Source organism: Rhagoletis zephyria, unplaced genomic scaffold (genome assembly GCF_001687245.7).
Source record: "Rhagoletis zephyria isolate East Lansing unplaced genomic scaffold, Rhagoletis_zephyria_1.1 Rzeph_scaffold_01123, whole genome shotgun sequence".
In the NCBI taxonomy this organism is placed as follows: domain Eukaryota; kingdom Metazoa; phylum Arthropoda; class Insecta; order Diptera; family Tephritidae; genus Rhagoletis; species Rhagoletis zephyria.
The window spans coordinates 68,839-85,510 of record NW_016158207.1 but is presented as its reverse complement, the minus strand read 5'-3'; the positions used below and the strand labels follow the sequence as shown (position 1 = coordinate 85,510).

Below are 16,672 nucleotides of genomic sequence, written 5' to 3'. Positions count from 1 at the left end.
AGTACCGCAGACGATGGAACGATGAGCTGTATGAGCTTTACAACGATATGGACATAGTGCAGCGAATTAAAATACAGCGGCTCCAGCTCTGAAAGTATTCAACTCGGAACCTGCTGGTGGTAACAGAGGAAGAGGGAGGCCCCCACTGCGATGGAAAGATCAGATGGAGAAGGACTTGGCTGCACTTGGCGTTTCCAATGGGCGCCAGTTGGCACAGAGGAGAAACGACTGGCGTGCTTTACTGAACTCGGCCAAAATCGCTTAGGCGGTTACAGCGCCAAAGAAGAAGAAGAAAAACTATATTTAATATTTGCGCCGGGTATTTAATGTTCGGCTCCACCCGAACTTAGACCTTTTTACTTGCTATTATGTCAAAATTCGTCCGCAAAAATTTGCAGAAATAGCAAGAATTAATGCACCGTTCTTGCAGCTTAGCAATTCCCCATGTTATTTGTGTTAAATTTATTTTAGGAGCTCCCGGTACAAGCAAATAATTAGCTTAAAAGGCTAAACTTTGTTATAAGAATTGTTATCCACTAAACTTACTTTTGTGTTATATTAGTATAAGTACCTTTTTAACTGCAATTTTGTTTTAATAATAATGCAAAATATGCATATTGCGTATTTTTTAATATATCCCTCATCAATAGGTTTTTATTTTAAAACAATTTTTTTTTTGGCAGAAAATGATCTCCATTAGCAATTTGTTAAAAATAATGGGTCTACTCATAGATGAAATAAAGTCGAGTCTAATGTTAGGCGCAGCTTTTTTGACAGATTCCATTGAAAACTATTTCAAAAAGCTATAATTGGCCGATTTTATTTCGACTATGAATATGCCCCAATATGTTTCGAGAGGTGAAATAATGAAAGTCTTTATATACATGGTATAAGTTAAACTAACCGAAGTTAAGTTTATTAAAAAAATTTATTTTTACGGCAGCAAGCCGTGTTGTTTATTCAAACTCAAATTAGGACTGATTACAATGTTTGTTTTCACTTAAGTCTATACCTCAGGTGCGATGCCTTGGCCTTGGTTGAGGGTGTCCAGACTTGTAGTCAGCAGTTTCGCGGATGCGCGTGCAAGAATTGGAATGCAGGTGCACTTCAGTAGCGTGAGAAAAAAATTTTTGGAATTTTGAATGTTAGCTACGTTAACTCCTCCCTTCTTAAAAACGCTTGTCCTCGAGCGTCTGGAAAACTTGGAAGGTCCTTGTTTCAGGTGTAGGGACCTGGATGGTGGCTTCTTGAAGCTGGCTATCATGAGCACCGGATTCTGCTGGGTTTTCAACTTGGCTTGCTGATTTAGTTTTTTTTATAAAAACGATTCTTGGTGCTGGCTAAGAGGATAATTACTATAAAAATAGTAACCCCTGCGGAAATGCGATTTACTGATCTTTCTATTTGCAGTGACTGGATTTCTACGGTCTTATTTATATGTAGCTCACTAAGTGCCTCTAGTGAAAGGAGCTTTGTTATGCTTTCTTCTATTGGCGTTGGCTGAGCAATTGCTGGCATCACTTTTACTGCGGGTGATTCAAAATTTTTGTATGTTCGCTCATTGTTAGCTATGGATGCGTTTTTGAAATTTATTATGTAAGTGCCGTTCATGGTTCGCACGGTGCCGTCTACTAAAACGTTGATGATTGATGTGATAATCGTTGAGGAAAACGATCCCGGGCGCAATGAGCTCGTCTCTTGGAATATGGTGACAGTTTATCATGTGGCATGAAGAATTGAGGCTTTTCATTAGGTTAGGTATACAGAAATCGTTTCTTAAGTCTAAAAAGTCATCCTGATTACAAATACTAATTTTATTGTATTTTTTATATTGGTTTTTAATTCCTAATATTTCATATTTGTTTCTAAGTACATTGTTAAATTTCAAGTTTACCATGACATTATTTTTCATTACTGATTTTATTATATAATTGTTATAAACTTCCCTTGTTGTTAAGGGCATCTTCATGATGTAGAAAATTGTTGTAGAATTACTTAGTACACTAATTTCTGCTAATTCTAGAGCCTCTTCTACAGTATTGAAGGGCATATTTTCTTTATTAAATTCTTTAACAGTTATTTCAATTTCATTCTTATTTAGAATAATAGTGTTTACAATTCCTAACCTAGCCCATTGTATGGCGTATTTTATATTAATAATTTCTTCCTTTATTAATCTTAGCCTGCTTTGCAACTTTAACGCTATTTCATTCGCGATCATATTGTCATTTCTAATTGAATGTAGTATGACATTAAAGGGTGATTTTTTTGAGGTTAGGATTTTCATGCATTAGTATTTGACAGATCACGTGGGATTTCAGACATGGTGTCAAAGAGAAAGATGCTCAGTATGCTTTGACATTTCATCATGAATAGACTTACTAACGAGCAACGCTTGCAAATCATTGAATTTTATTACCAAAATCAGTGTTCGGTTCGCTTTACGTCCGATTTATGGTCTACATAATCGACCAAGTGAGCAAACAATTAATGCGATTGTGACCAAGTTTCGCACTCAGTTTACTTTATTGGACATTAAACCAACCACACGAATGCGTACAGTGCGTACAGAAGAGAATATTGCGTCTGTTTCTGAGAGTGTTGCTGAAGACCGTGAAATGTCGATTCGTCGCCGTTCGCAGCAATTGGGTTTGCGAAACACATTTCGAACCGAACACTGATTTTGGTAATAAAATTCAATGATTTGCAAGCGTTGCTCGTTAGTAAGTCTATTCATGATGAAATGTCAAAGCATACTGAGCATCTTTCTCTTTGACACCATGTCTGAAATCCCACGTGATCTGTCAAATACTAATGCATGAAAATCCTAACCTCAAAAAAATCACCCGTTAGTTACTTCCTCGTGTTGTAGGTAGGATATATAGGATTTCCTGTCGGTAAGCTTCTGTCTATTATGTCAGTTATGTTTTCCAAAACGTCTCGGTAGGCTTGGGTATCAATGACGTGGATGAAATTGAGCGTACCGTCCTTAATTTTGGAGTAGCCGTTATCTATGGTTATCAGGTGGGATGAGGAATAATCGTGGATTTAGATACCTGCATAAACCATGCCGCCGATGAGACTGAAGAATGTATTTCTTCTTTAGTGACTATGAACACTCGATTATTCAGAAATATTTTCCCTACAAATATCTTTAAAACCGTACGCCTATGGCATATTGATCGATTTTGCCTAATCCTAAACTCCTTTGTCTTATATCTTTCAATTACCTAATCTATTTTAATTTCTACCTTTCTTACTTGTTTTTTTTCCTTAGTTATACTAAAAAATTTATTTATTTATGTATTTTTTTTTTTGTTATTGAGCCTTGATATGACTTTTATGCACCGACCTTAAGGATTTGGTTGAACATTTCCTGTCTTCGAGCACTACTTCCTTTTTGTACCTGGGGGTGAGTTTATTGCCTATTCGCTTATTGATTTTTACGTAAATGATGTCATTACTTGAATAAGTTTTTGCCTCTGTCCTCTTTTTGTTATGGAATGTAAGGTCCTATTCCTGTTTGTTTTTCCTGATATTGTCGAGTCTGTCCTTTTCGATTAATGTCGGGTCGCTGTAAACGTTTCTGCTGAAAAATATTTCAATGGATTTCTTTTTGGTAGTCGAATGTATTGAGTAGTTATATTTGCATATGGATTTATTCAGTAATTCTTCAAAACTATTGAGGGTATTCCCTGCTCTTATACAGCGCATTCTCACGGTAAGGGTTGAGTGACCTCACCGTTTACTGAGCTGGTGTAAGGAGGGGTTTTAAAAATTTCGATGCCATACTGGTTTTCTAACATAAATACTATGGAAGATAAGTTTAAAGATTTTTCGTTGTCAATAACAATTTTCTCTGGGATTCCGAAGGATGTAAGTAGGTCTTGTAAGGGTACTTTTATGTCTTCCGTTGCTCTTGATTTAATGATTTTCGCTTGTGCTTATTTGGAAAATCAGTCTATGGCAGTGAGGATTACTTTGTTATTAGTGTGGTAAATATCGATGTGAACTATATGTTCAGGATAATTCGGAACTGAGGTTGCCTTTAAAACTGGTTTTGAGGGGTGCCTTTCGTATTTATTTTCATGGCATATCTTATATTGCTTAGCGATTTTCCTAATCTTTGCATTCATTTGAGGGAAGTAAAATTTTTCTATAATTTAGGCTTTATTCTCGGTTGAATTCCTGTGCGCTCTTTTATGCTCTTTAATTATTTCGGATTCCTGATCGGATTCTTGTACTAGGTCTTTTACTATTTTCCGCGTGTATCGTATTTTATACCTGCTAAAATGTATTGGATATATAGTTTGAATTTTACCCAGGATGTAGTCTTCTGTAAAGATTGCATCGCTTGAGATGGTTTATTAATATCTCTTCTGTATACTCGGTTTCTTCAATAATATGCCTGTGATAAGTAGGGAAGGGTATTTTAAATTGGTAAAATGAAGTGTCTGCGGTCCTGAAGAATAACTGGTTCTTGAATGCATTAACCGGGGCATCCGTGTAAGGAATTAGGTTTTGAGATGAACTTTCATCACTATTAATTTGCTCCTCCTGCGGTGGTCGGGATAGTCCGTCTGCTACCACGTTCGTTCTGCCAAGTTTGTATTTTAGCTCATAGTTATACTCTTCGAGGATCGCTTTCCAGCGCTTCATTTTACTGTTGTTATTTTTGTTACTGAGCGCATACGTTAAGGGCTGATAGTCTGTATAAATTTTAACTTTTGCCGAACCGTAGAGGTAATTTTGCAGAGACTTCAATGCCCATATGATGGCGAGCATTTCTTTCTCGTTAGCTGCGTAATTTTCTTCTGTTTTCGAAAGAGTCCTAGAAATGAAAGTGGTTGGTCGGTCTTGCCTATTGCGTAATTAGAAGCATCAGTTGTGAGCTCAAAATCTTTATTCAAATTGGGGTAGATCAGCATAACATCTCTTGAAATTAAAACGTTTTTAAATTTTTGCAACGCTGCGATTGCTTCTTCGTCAAGTGTTATCTGTTTTTGTGCTGATTGGGTTTTGGACACACGTCCTTCCTCCCCTCTTTAAAGGGCTGTCAGGGGTTTAGCGAGCTTCGCATAGTCTTTAACGAAGCGGCGGTAATAACCTGATACACCTAAAAAGGATCTGAGTTGTTTGAGATTCCGTGGAATTGGAAAATTTTGGATGGTGTCGATTTTTGAAGGATTTGTTTTGATTACTTCCGCTGTTACTATGAATCCTATAAATTTTACTTCTTTTTGGAAGAACTTGCATCTATCTAGCTGTACTTTCATATTTGCCTTTTCGAGTGTACAGAAAATATTTTTTAGATGGGTTGAATGGTCCTCTTCGGTTTTGCTGAATATAGTTATGTCGTCGATGTAAACGTAACAACACTGGCCTATGTAATCTCGTAAAATGCCGTCTAATGTCTTTTGGAAAATTGAGGGGGCGTTCTTTAAGCCGAATGGTAATCTAGTAAATTCATATTTTCCATTATTTATGGAGAAAGCGGTCTTTTCTATGTCCGAGCTTTCCCTAAGTGGGAAAGAACTTCGTTAATTTCGGGAATGGGGTAGCGGTCTGCGATTGTGACAGAGTTCAACTTCCGATAATCTATAACAAGTGTATACTGTTTATTGCCTAGAGAATCTGGTTTCTTGTCTGCTATCCAAACAGGTGAATTATAGGGTGAGCGGGATGGTCTTATGATGCCATCTTCTAGAAGTTTGTTAATTTGTCTTTCGACCTCCGATTTTAATGACATCGGATATGGATAGCATCGAGAGTAGATTGGGTTATCGGTTGTTGTCCTAATCTCTGCTTTTACTGCAGTTGTATAGGTCAGCTTTTCGTCGGGTTCCGCAAAAAGTTTGCAGTGCTGTTTACAGAGGTCATGGAGCATTCCTTTCTGCATCTCTGACATGTGCTCTGTTTTGATTTCTAAACTATTGACAGATTTGGATACTTGCTGTTTGATTTTGACTTTTTTGCCATTTTTGGTCGTCATATAATCCTTTGAAGTGTGTACTACTGCGTTTAACTGTTTGAGGCTGTCGTTGCCGAGGATACCATGGAATGATGTCAGTGAGGGTAAAATGAAAAATTTAAGGTTTTCGTCGTTTAAGCCGAAAAGATTTAAAAAAATGTGATGAGATATTTTAATTTTTCCTCCGACTGAGTTTGCGTAGAAAATATTTTGGTCGACTTCCATAGGTGTGGGTGGTTTTGGCTGTGTTGGCCTTGGCGGTGGAGTGTTATAAATGGGCCTATTAGTTTGAATATTTGACCTGTTGAAGTACTGAGGCTGTTGGTACTGGAGTTGTTGGTATTGAAATTGTGGATATTGGGATTGTTGGGGTTGTTGGGGTTGTTGGAGAAATCGATTGATAGGAGGAAGCGGTTGGGGTATATGTGCAATCTGTGGATAGAAGGGTTGATTAGTGTATGAAAGGTTTCTTAAAGGAAGTGCAGGTTTTTGCTGCAAATGCATTCCAAATGGTGCGGGGGGTAGGTTGGGTTTTCTAGATAAACTACATTGATTGCTTGCGTGCACTGCCCTGAAGTTTTGGTTCTCCAGTTTAATGCATAAATGCAAGGCTTCAGGTAGGTCGGCAGGTTCCTTCATACCGAGGAGCCGAGATAAATCGTCTGATAATCCCCTAACGAAAATATCGAGTGCTTTGTCGCAATATGTATGGGTAAGGATTCGCATGGCCTCTTCGCTTATGCCCATGCATGAAATTTTATTTAATATGAGGGAAAGGTGCGAATAAACTTCCGCATAGAACACCTCCACAGTTTTTCGAGCTTGAATCAAACAAGTCATTTGACACTCAAGGGTGCTCAAGTCCCTCTTATCGGCGTAGTGCATGGTAGACATTTGGAGATCACCTTCCAATTCAAGGGCGTATTGTAGTACTCTAGAGCAGCGTCTGCACTACCTACAATTTTATTGCGGATGACATTTAGAATGCCGAAATATTTAGGTGAACCTGCACTAGGTTCATAGATTTTCAGAATGCGTTCGACACTTTTTTTCCAGCTGCTGTATTCCGCTGGGTTGCCACTAAATTCGCGCAAGGATCTAACTACATCCGGTACCTTGTCCATGTCTGTCAAGTTGTTCCTATAGTGGTCATCAATGGTTTGGTCTGTTATAACTTGCGGCGGAGGGTGTAGTATACCTCTTAGCAAACTTGCTTTCATCAGTGGTCAGTATTTCCGTCATTAAATCTTTAATGATACCCCTAAATTTAGGAGTGGCGTTTACCGCATTGGAAGTAGAAGCAGTAGGAGGTGGTGGAGCTGCTGCTCCTTGTGCACCAGCATTTGCTAGCAGCGAAGGTCGGATTATATTGTTTTGTGGCATTTTTGGGCCTTTAGATTTTTAGTATTTATATGTCTATATATGTTTTTCTTATTTAATTTGTTTTAATTTAATATACTCTGGAGGGTCCCCCTTTGTGGAGTGAATCGCAGAGATATAATTTATTATAAAGCTAAAAGCTTTCGGTAATATTTAGTTTAAGGATGTACAAGCCTTCTTGTTATATTTAATGTGATGATTTATGTGGAACCGACAGAGTTTGGCTCTATTTTAAGTTAATAAAAATAAATGAAGAATTTTTTAGTATATCTACTATATTAGCCTATTTAACTAACTTCACTTTTACTGTAAGTTCCTTTAATATACGGGTGATTTCTTTTTTTAAAAAATTACTTGTAATAATTCACCTTAATTAAATTCTAATTTTATCCTAATTATATTCATTTAGAAAATTCAAACTTTTTATATAACTTCACTTTCGAAAATTCACTTTATTTAAATTCTAATTTTATTCTTATTAAGTATTTACTTAGAAAATTCAACCTTTTAATTTTTAATTTCACTTTCAATGATTCACTTAATTAAATCCTAATTTATATTCTTAAACCTATATTTAAATATCTTACGGCACTAGTCCCACGGCGTACGGGGTTTGTCCTTTTTGCATCGCTACTTGGATCCACCGTTGGGCACTCTGCGTGGGTGCGTGGCTGTCTTCTACCGAAGCTCTCCACTGAGTCCTTCCAGTCGTAGTCCTGACACTTCTTGAGGGCCGGATCCTCCAACGTTTGCGCTGTTATTTAATCACTACGTTTACCGTATCCTTAAGGGCCTTAACTTTTTCGAGGACGAACGCGACTGGGCCGTTGGGCGCCAGTTAAACTAACCGAAGTTAAGTTAATTAAAAAAAATTATTTTTTGCGGCAGCAAGCCGTGTTGTTTAATCAAACTCAAATTAGGACTGATTACAATTTTTGTTTTCACTTAAGTCTATACCTCAGATGCGATGCCTTGGCCTTGGTTGAGGGTGTCGGGTGTCCAGACTTGTAGTCAGCAATTTCGCGGATGCGCGTGCAAGAATTGGAATGCAGTTGCACTGCATTAGCGTGAGAAAGAGTTTTTGGAGTTTTGAATGTTAGCTACGTTAACTTATACAAGATTGGAATTACTTGAATACACTTTTTTACTGTGACACTTTTTTTGCGACTTTTGAAAAATGTTCAACGGTAACACTGCCCTCTGAACATAAATTGTATTTACTTTTTATTCCGCAGCTGGTTTCTTTTGAACATTGACCATTTTAAAACATGCTGATACGCTGGAACGCTTTTTTTTTGGAATACCGGGGCGTAACTTTGTCTTATACTGGAGCAATTTACGTTGATCTAGGGAACCGTAAAGTTTCCTTGCGCGGTCATTGCCGCTGTGGTGCCGTAGATAAAACCTGCATTCTTTGTTTTATTTAAAGTGTATGGTAAGCTTAACAATTTATTTTAAATATTCTGTCTTATTACCAAATATAGCCCTAAAACTAAATTTAGCTAGTGTCCGCACATTCGTATTAGATAATATAATTTCAAAACGAGTCGTTCTAACAAATTTGATGCCTTACCTTTAATAACAACTGTTAGTTGTCTAAATAATAATATAAAATTGTCGCGTATAACTTGAAATCTTTTATTGTCTGTACGTGATAACTCTAGATCTGCATTTTATGAGTATGAAGTAAACACAAAACTACTCTGCTTTTTATCTTGCTTTCACCTTTTCTAAGGACATCGACTGTTATGTTTTTTGCAGCGGCAAGTTTCATCAATGAGTTTCTTAGTTGAAAACCTAATCAATATTCGTACCGAGATTAGTGGTGTTGGTAAAGCGGCTACTGTGCTACAGCATTTCATCATAACAGGACGATACCACTCAATTTTTCTCCTCATATCCACAAGCATTGGCTGCAGTGCCGAATTAATGACGGCTCGGTTCAGATGGGGTTTTCCGTGTTTAATTTATGCAGTTCTACTCCGCCTCGACCGACCCTTGCATCACTTCTACCCTTAGTTTTAGGCAAGGATTTCGTGGCGGCACAGGTCTGTCGGAAAGCGTATTTTTCCGTCGCTGTCCTCGAATGTCCGCCGCAAGATCAGAATTGTGCAATGCCACACCAGTACCCGCCCACTCGAAGAAGGCACTAATTCGGGTGCCGCCGGAGTTGTCCTTCTCTTGCAGCGTAGGCCAACAGATTGGGATATTGATGCATCCGCCAAGGTCCCATTATCTTCGGGAGTAACTTCATAACGTAGACCTATACCGCTTACTAGATGCAGTGACATAAGGAGTTCAGAGGGTAATATTCCCTGTCATCCTCCTACTTCCCTGTGACGCACAAAATCGATTTTAGTCGCCTTTTACGAGTATACGCAGACAAAGCTTCCTCAATATAAAGCTTTCTCAGTTGTATAAGCATTTTTTAGCATCTGGAAAACGGATTTTAAGTTTCAGAAGTCATTCAAATTTTACGCTGTGTGAGTTCTTAGATCGCATAATGTTAGGGAACCTACGAAAATTCGATTTTCCAATGACTATGCAGAATATAAAATTGGCACCAAAACTAAATAATTTGCTTAGTTTAGTTTCGTCCATGTATTTACATACATATAAGAATGTATAGTAAGAAGTATGTATGAATGTAGGAGAGTGTCTTTTTTTTGTAGTCTTTCGCTTTTCGTTGTTGCTGCACATCATGGCGTTGCTGCTCCTGGGATGGCGATGCGCATGCGCACCACATAACTATATCGGCTACGAAAACAGCTTAGCTTGAAGTAGAGTCATTGAGGTTCTTTTTGCCATTCCTTTGGTTTCTGTTTTGGTTGCTTTGCCCTCTGGCAGGCGGTTGGCTCTTGACTTAAAAATCGACGAAAATAACCAATTTGCGCACAGTAGCCGTTTCATGTTAATGCGCGCCGATATTGCAGAGAAAACGCTAACACAAAACTTCAAGCAGAACAGCACTACACAAACCCATGCACACATATTTGTATATACATACATATATATGTATGTATCCACTAGCAACAACCCAGCAAAAAATCGGTAATCGCTTTTAGTGGTAACGTGTTCCCGAACGCATTGCGTTAGAGCTGCAAAAATATCGATTGTACTATCGATAGTATCGATAGTTTTTTTTTTTTGAAAAACATCGACTGTTTTCGGGCGATAGTCGATAGTTTCGATAGGGCCGTTGCATTAAAATTCAGTGATCTTTACTTCAATAACTGACGCTGTGAATTAAACTAATGAAAATATTTAGAATTTCACGCTTAAGCAATATTTATATTTACATATGCACATATGTATATTTTATACACATTTTGTTCGCAGTAGAAGATTCCCTACATATAGAACACGATAGTATACGATACTATCGAAAATATCGATAGTATTTTTCAAACTATCGAAACTATCGAATGGCGTCACTATCGATCGTTTTGCAGCTCTACATTGCGTTATAATGTCTTCTAATTTTGTCGCTTCTTTTAGGCATTGCCGGTAATGCATAGTAGTAATCTATAAAATCTGATTTATAAAAATTTTAATTAATTTCAATCTTTTACGACAATCTGTATTTTCTGTTTTAATATATATAAGCATGTAACGGGTGATTTTTTTGAGGTTAGGATTTTCATGCATTAGTATTTGACAGATCACGTGGGATTTCAGACATGGTGTCAAAGAGAAAGATGCTCAGTATGCTTTGACATTTCATCATGAATAGACTTACTAACGAGCAACGCTTGCAAATCATTGAATTTTATTACCAAAATCAGTGTTCGGTTCGAAATGTGTTTCGCAAACCCAATTGCTGCGAACGGCGACGAATCGACATTTCACGGTCTTCAGCAACACTCTCAGAAACAGACGCAATATTCTCTTCTGTACGCACTGTACGCATTCGTGTGGTTGGTTTAATGTCCAATAAAGTAAACTGAGTGCGAAACTTGGTCACAATCGCATTAATTGTTTGCTCACTTGGTCGATTATGTAGACCATAAATCGGACGTAAAGCGAACCGAACACTGATTTTGGTAATAAAATTCAATGATTTGCAAGCGTTGCTCGTTAGTAAGTCTATTCATGATGAAATGTCAAAGCATACTGAGCATCTTTCTCTTTGACACCATGTCTGAAATCCCACGTGATCTGTCAAATACTAATGCATGAAAATCCTAACCTCAAAAAAATCACCCGTTACATATCTAGGCATTCTACATTAGTTTCTCTGTAAGACATCCATGCGTTCTCCCTTCGTTCGAAGATAATGCTGCAAGGGCTTACGGCCAAAGCTATTGGAATAAAATTGTATGCAATTTGGACCACAGCAACGCGTGCCGACTTGCAATCAAAGTTATCAGAATAAACTTAGCGCAGTTCGCGTGGTTTGTTAATTTACTAATTTTTCTTTGGCATAAGACGGTATGACTGTACTCCCTACAGTTTTTTTGGTTTTTTACCCGATTGATATTGCCACATTTATTCATCCCGAGGGGACATGTCAAACACTAAAAGACTTTATTTTGTTTATATAGTATTATGAAAGGCATTTTTTTAAGGAGAGAAAGAATTTGTTAAAAAAGTTGAAGTTGTTCTGCTGAAGTCTAGAAAAATGAAGTATGATGAGGAGATGTGGTGATCTCCGAAATAGCTGCTATAACTTCTACCGCTTAGACTTTGTTGCTTTTTCAATTTTTTCTAATAAACAATCGTGGTACAAAGTTCAATAAAAACATTTGGCCTTATTCATAAAAAATAAAGTAGCTTTATAAAAGGTTTATAAATTGAAAAATGTATGAAAACGTCAATTTATAAAGCTCTTTAAACCTACTTTATTTTTTATGAATAAGGCCAAATTGAATATAAAAATGTTGTATACATCATACGCCCTGTCAGACCAATTAAAAAATGGTCTGCAGTTGCAAATTTTCAGGACACCCTTTCAAAGCCACTGTGCTTTTTCCATTTATTAATTTTTTCGATGTCCTTGGGAGAAATCCTGCCACCCTATTGAAAATTTAAAGATGCAGATTTACGAGAAATGCATTCTAATATGGGAAAACATATCGAATTTATTGCATTTCCAAAGTTTTTATGGACGATTTGGTAGCCTTAATTCAAGTTATTAACTAAAACTTCAACTAAAAGTCGGCACGGGTTATCGTTATCCTACGGCCATAAAACTGCATATATATGCTGCTAACAGGTCTATTCTGCACGTTACCGAAGATTTTGTAACCGGAAAATTGTATTACCAAAAAATGTTACCAGTTCTTGTCACCGCGATTCTAGGTACGTTGGTAATGCAGTTAAAATATTCAGCAATTCAGCTATGAAGAATTGTGCAAATCCTGGCATTGCATATTTCACGGGGCAATAATTTGTTACCAGCTTATGAGATGGTAACAAAATTTACCGGTTACAAGAGTATACAGAATGCGAAAAGGGTTTAAAAATTGACAGGAACTTTATTTAACGGTTACAAACTTTTTATTACCAGCGCAGAATAGACCTGTAAGGATAAAAAGCACAAATATAGAGGGTATACATATCAAAATTTGCAAACAAATTTTTTCCATATATTCTCGGGACAGCCTAATGCCCACGTTATAATAATGCCTTCTTGAAGATAAAGGGTAAGCGATACAGTCCGACCGATTCCAATTTTTTTTTCAGGGACCGATGCCGATTCCGATTTATCGGTTTATGGGGAAAGAATCGGTCGATGCCGATTCCATAAAAAATTACAAATAAATGTATTAATTCATAAAATCAGTTAATTTAACGGAGTTGACAAAATAAAGAAAACAAATAATTGAATTAATTGGCTTGTTATGCAACATTACATACACATGTATGTACATACATATGTATGTGTACCAAGTAATTTTTAGCAAAAAAAAACCGACCAAAAAAGGAGGAGGTTATCAGTTCGTCGGAATATATATTTTTTCTTGTTTTTTTTTTGTATGTATGTTATCGCATAACTTTGGACCACGTCAACTGATTTTGATGATTCTTTTTGCATCGGAAAAAAAATATATTCCAACGAACTGATAACCTCCTCCTTTTTTGGAGGTTGGTTAAAAGTATGTATGTACTTATATCACATTTAAGTGCATTACATAAAACACTTTTTATATGGTGCTAAGCAAGATTTCTAAAAAAAAATGCTACAAGTTGTACTAAATGTAAGGTATCGAATGAAATGCAAAAAAAAAAATTACCAAGCAATTTACGAACGGAAGAAACCGAATTTCATTAAAACAAAATGTGATTAAAATATTCCACATTATACAGAATAATTTGTTTAGTTAAATATAACTTAAACGGTTTATGTTATTTATTTTAAATGAGTCAGTTTTTTCGTTTTTTATGTTTAATAAAATTTAAAAAACTTGATTTTTTTTTTAAACTCTCTTCGTTATAGAAAGTTACAGTTTTTGGCAGAAGATACCGTTTTTTCTGGAAACTTACAGTTAAAAAACTGGCAACACTGCTCTCGATAATTTTGGAACATCGATGGCATGAGGTTGATACCGAAGTTAGTACTTGCCATCGATACCAAAGTGTGGAATTTCGAACCCTGGCTTTGGGGAGTGAGAAGGGCAATTTGACATTGCGCACTGTATGAGATAAAGTCGTATAACGTAAAGCGAAAAACATTTTCAGTCGCATGTAACGCATATGTTTGGGAGGAATGAATAACGACGACGCCTATGACGTTGTTGCCATGATCGTACGGCAACCCAGCTGCATCTATATGTACCTATCCTGCGTCACCACCACCTTCACCCCTGAACCATCAACATCAGCGAGCCGCGCGCCGTCATATCGGTTGGTCTTGCTGCCGGCAAGACAGGTACGAGTACGCATGGCTGTCGAACTGGCTGTACAGGAACCAACCTGCATGGACCAAAAACTCTTCATAGTTGGTTATGTTCGCGGAGTTCATTCCGCTCTTTGGCTGCTTGACTGCTTGTTTGGGAACGTGCAAACTATATACATATATGTATGTATGTATGTATGTATGTATGTATGTATGTATATTCTACCTATCTATATGGTAAATAAGTAAGAATGCGCGCGTAAGAATCGCGCTATGAGCCTACAAATATACATTCTTACGTGTGTACCCAGAAGGACAGTCTCTGCAGGTTCGGTGCTTGATCGCTGCAAACAAGGACTGTCTTCTTCTTTCTTTATTCTGCTGTCACGGCTAACTTGAGCACAAATACTGACAGATTGGCAATTTTGAGCATGTCAGAAAGTTAAGTAAGTTTATGCACAAAAATATCCAACTGAGCACATGGGCATAAATATGTACGTACATAAGTATGTAGGTATGTACATATGTAAGTGGGCATAAAAACTGATACGCGTATGGACCCATCAAGTCGGTATATTTATTACGATCACGAGGAGGAAGCAACATTCAGTAAATTCCTTTACCAATGCCATTCGCAAATGGCACATTTTGGAATCGTAGTTTGTGTTCGCTTGCGAGTAGATTTTGAGAAGAATATTTAAGAAGTTTGGCAACGGTCGCATATACATAAGTACGTTTGTATGATATGTATGCTTATATACTTATTTTTCAAATATAATGTTTTATTTTATTCTCTTCTATTCTATTCTGTTCTATTCTATTCTATTCTATTCTATTCTATTCTATTCTATTCTATTCTATTCTATTCTATTCTATTCTATTCTATTCTATTCTATTCTATTCTATTCTATTCTATTCTATTCTATTCTATTCTATTCTATTCTATTCTATTCTATTCTATTCTATTCTATTCTATTCTATTCTATTCTATTCTATTCTATTCTATTCTATTCTATTCTATTCTATTCTATTCTATTCTATTCTATTCTATTCTATTCTATTCTATTCTATTCTATTCTATTCTATTCTATTCTATTCTATTCTATTCTATTCTATTCTATTCTATTCTATTCTATTCTATTCTATTCTATTCTATTCTATTCTATTCTATTCTATTCTATTCTATTCTATTCTATTCTATTCTATTCTATTCTATTCTATTCTATTCTATTCTATTCTATTCTATTCTATTCTATTCTATTCTATTCTATTCTATTCTATTCTATTCTATTCTATTCTATTCTATTCTATTCTATTCTATTCTATTCTATTCTATTCTATTCTATTCTATTCTATTCTATTCTATTCTATTCTATTCTATTCTATTCTATTCTATTCTATTCTATTCTATTCTATTCTATTCTATTCTATTCTATTCTATTCTATTCTATTCTATTCTATTCTATTCTATTCTATTCTATTCTATTCTATTCTATTCTATTCTATTCTATTCTATTCTATTCTATTCTATTCTATTCTATTCTATTCTATTCTATTCTATTCTATTCTATTCTATTCTATTCTATTCTATTCTATTCTATTCTATTCTATTCTATTCTATTCTATTCTATTCTATTCTATTCTATTCTATTCTATTCTATTCTATTCTATTCTATTCTATTCTATTCTATTCTATTCTATTCTATTCTATTCTATTCTATTCTATTCTATTCTATTCTATTCTATTCTATTCTATTCTATTCTATTCTATTCTATTCTATTCTATTCTATTCTATTCTATTCTATTCTATTCTATTCTATTCTATTCTATTCTATTCTATTCTATTCTATTCTATTCTATTCTTTTTTCATTCAAACCCTCAGTGGAACTCAGGCTCTAAAAATGAGGAATTCTTTCCTTGAATAACGGTCAGTGTGAAGAAAGACGATTACGAAAACGAACATGAACATGAAGTCGAACCCGAACCCGCAGACGAATGCGGAGGCGAAGAGTTAGGCGAACTCGAATTCGAATACGCAAATGGAAATGAAACTGAGTAACAAAACGACTACGAAAACAGATACCAGTACAACTACCATTGCAATTCCATTAACATTATCGCTATAATTACTGTTAAAATGATCATTACATTATTACCATTACCATTATCATGACCATTACCACTACCATTACCATTACCACTGTCATTACCATTATCATTACAATTAAGGGCACTTAATCTAATATTAAGTAATACATATTTCAGCAGTATAGGTTAGGTTGTGAACCGAAGTAGTTTGGCCCAGCATATTCATAAATAAAGGGCAACTCAACATCTATATCAAAGTATACAGTAAAAATAAGGTAGCCGCAAATACGCGATTCCATATCTACTGGATATCTGGTTGTACAAATATCGCAGGAAACGAAACAGTGGATGAGATTGCCAAAAGCTCAATTCAACGAGTAAACTACATACAGA

The 16,672-nt window shown here is 35.9% G+C and overlaps 1 long non-coding RNA gene across 1 annotated transcript in view; it reads right to left on the bottom strand.

Moving 5' to 3' along the window:
* The window catches only part of LOC108362853 (uncharacterized), a 19,674-nt gene extending 5,303 nt beyond the window's left edge, over nt 1–14,371 (bottom strand). Inside the window, exons 1-2 of the long non-coding RNA XR_001847526.1 lie at nt 14,360–14,371; nt 9,051–9,054 (exon numbers count right to left, since the gene is read on the bottom strand). This is a non-coding gene — a long non-coding RNA (uncharacterized LOC108362853). The remainder of the gene's footprint in view (nt 1–9,050; nt 9,055–14,359) is intronic.
* Nucleotides 14,372–16,672: the final 2,301 nt, after the last annotated feature.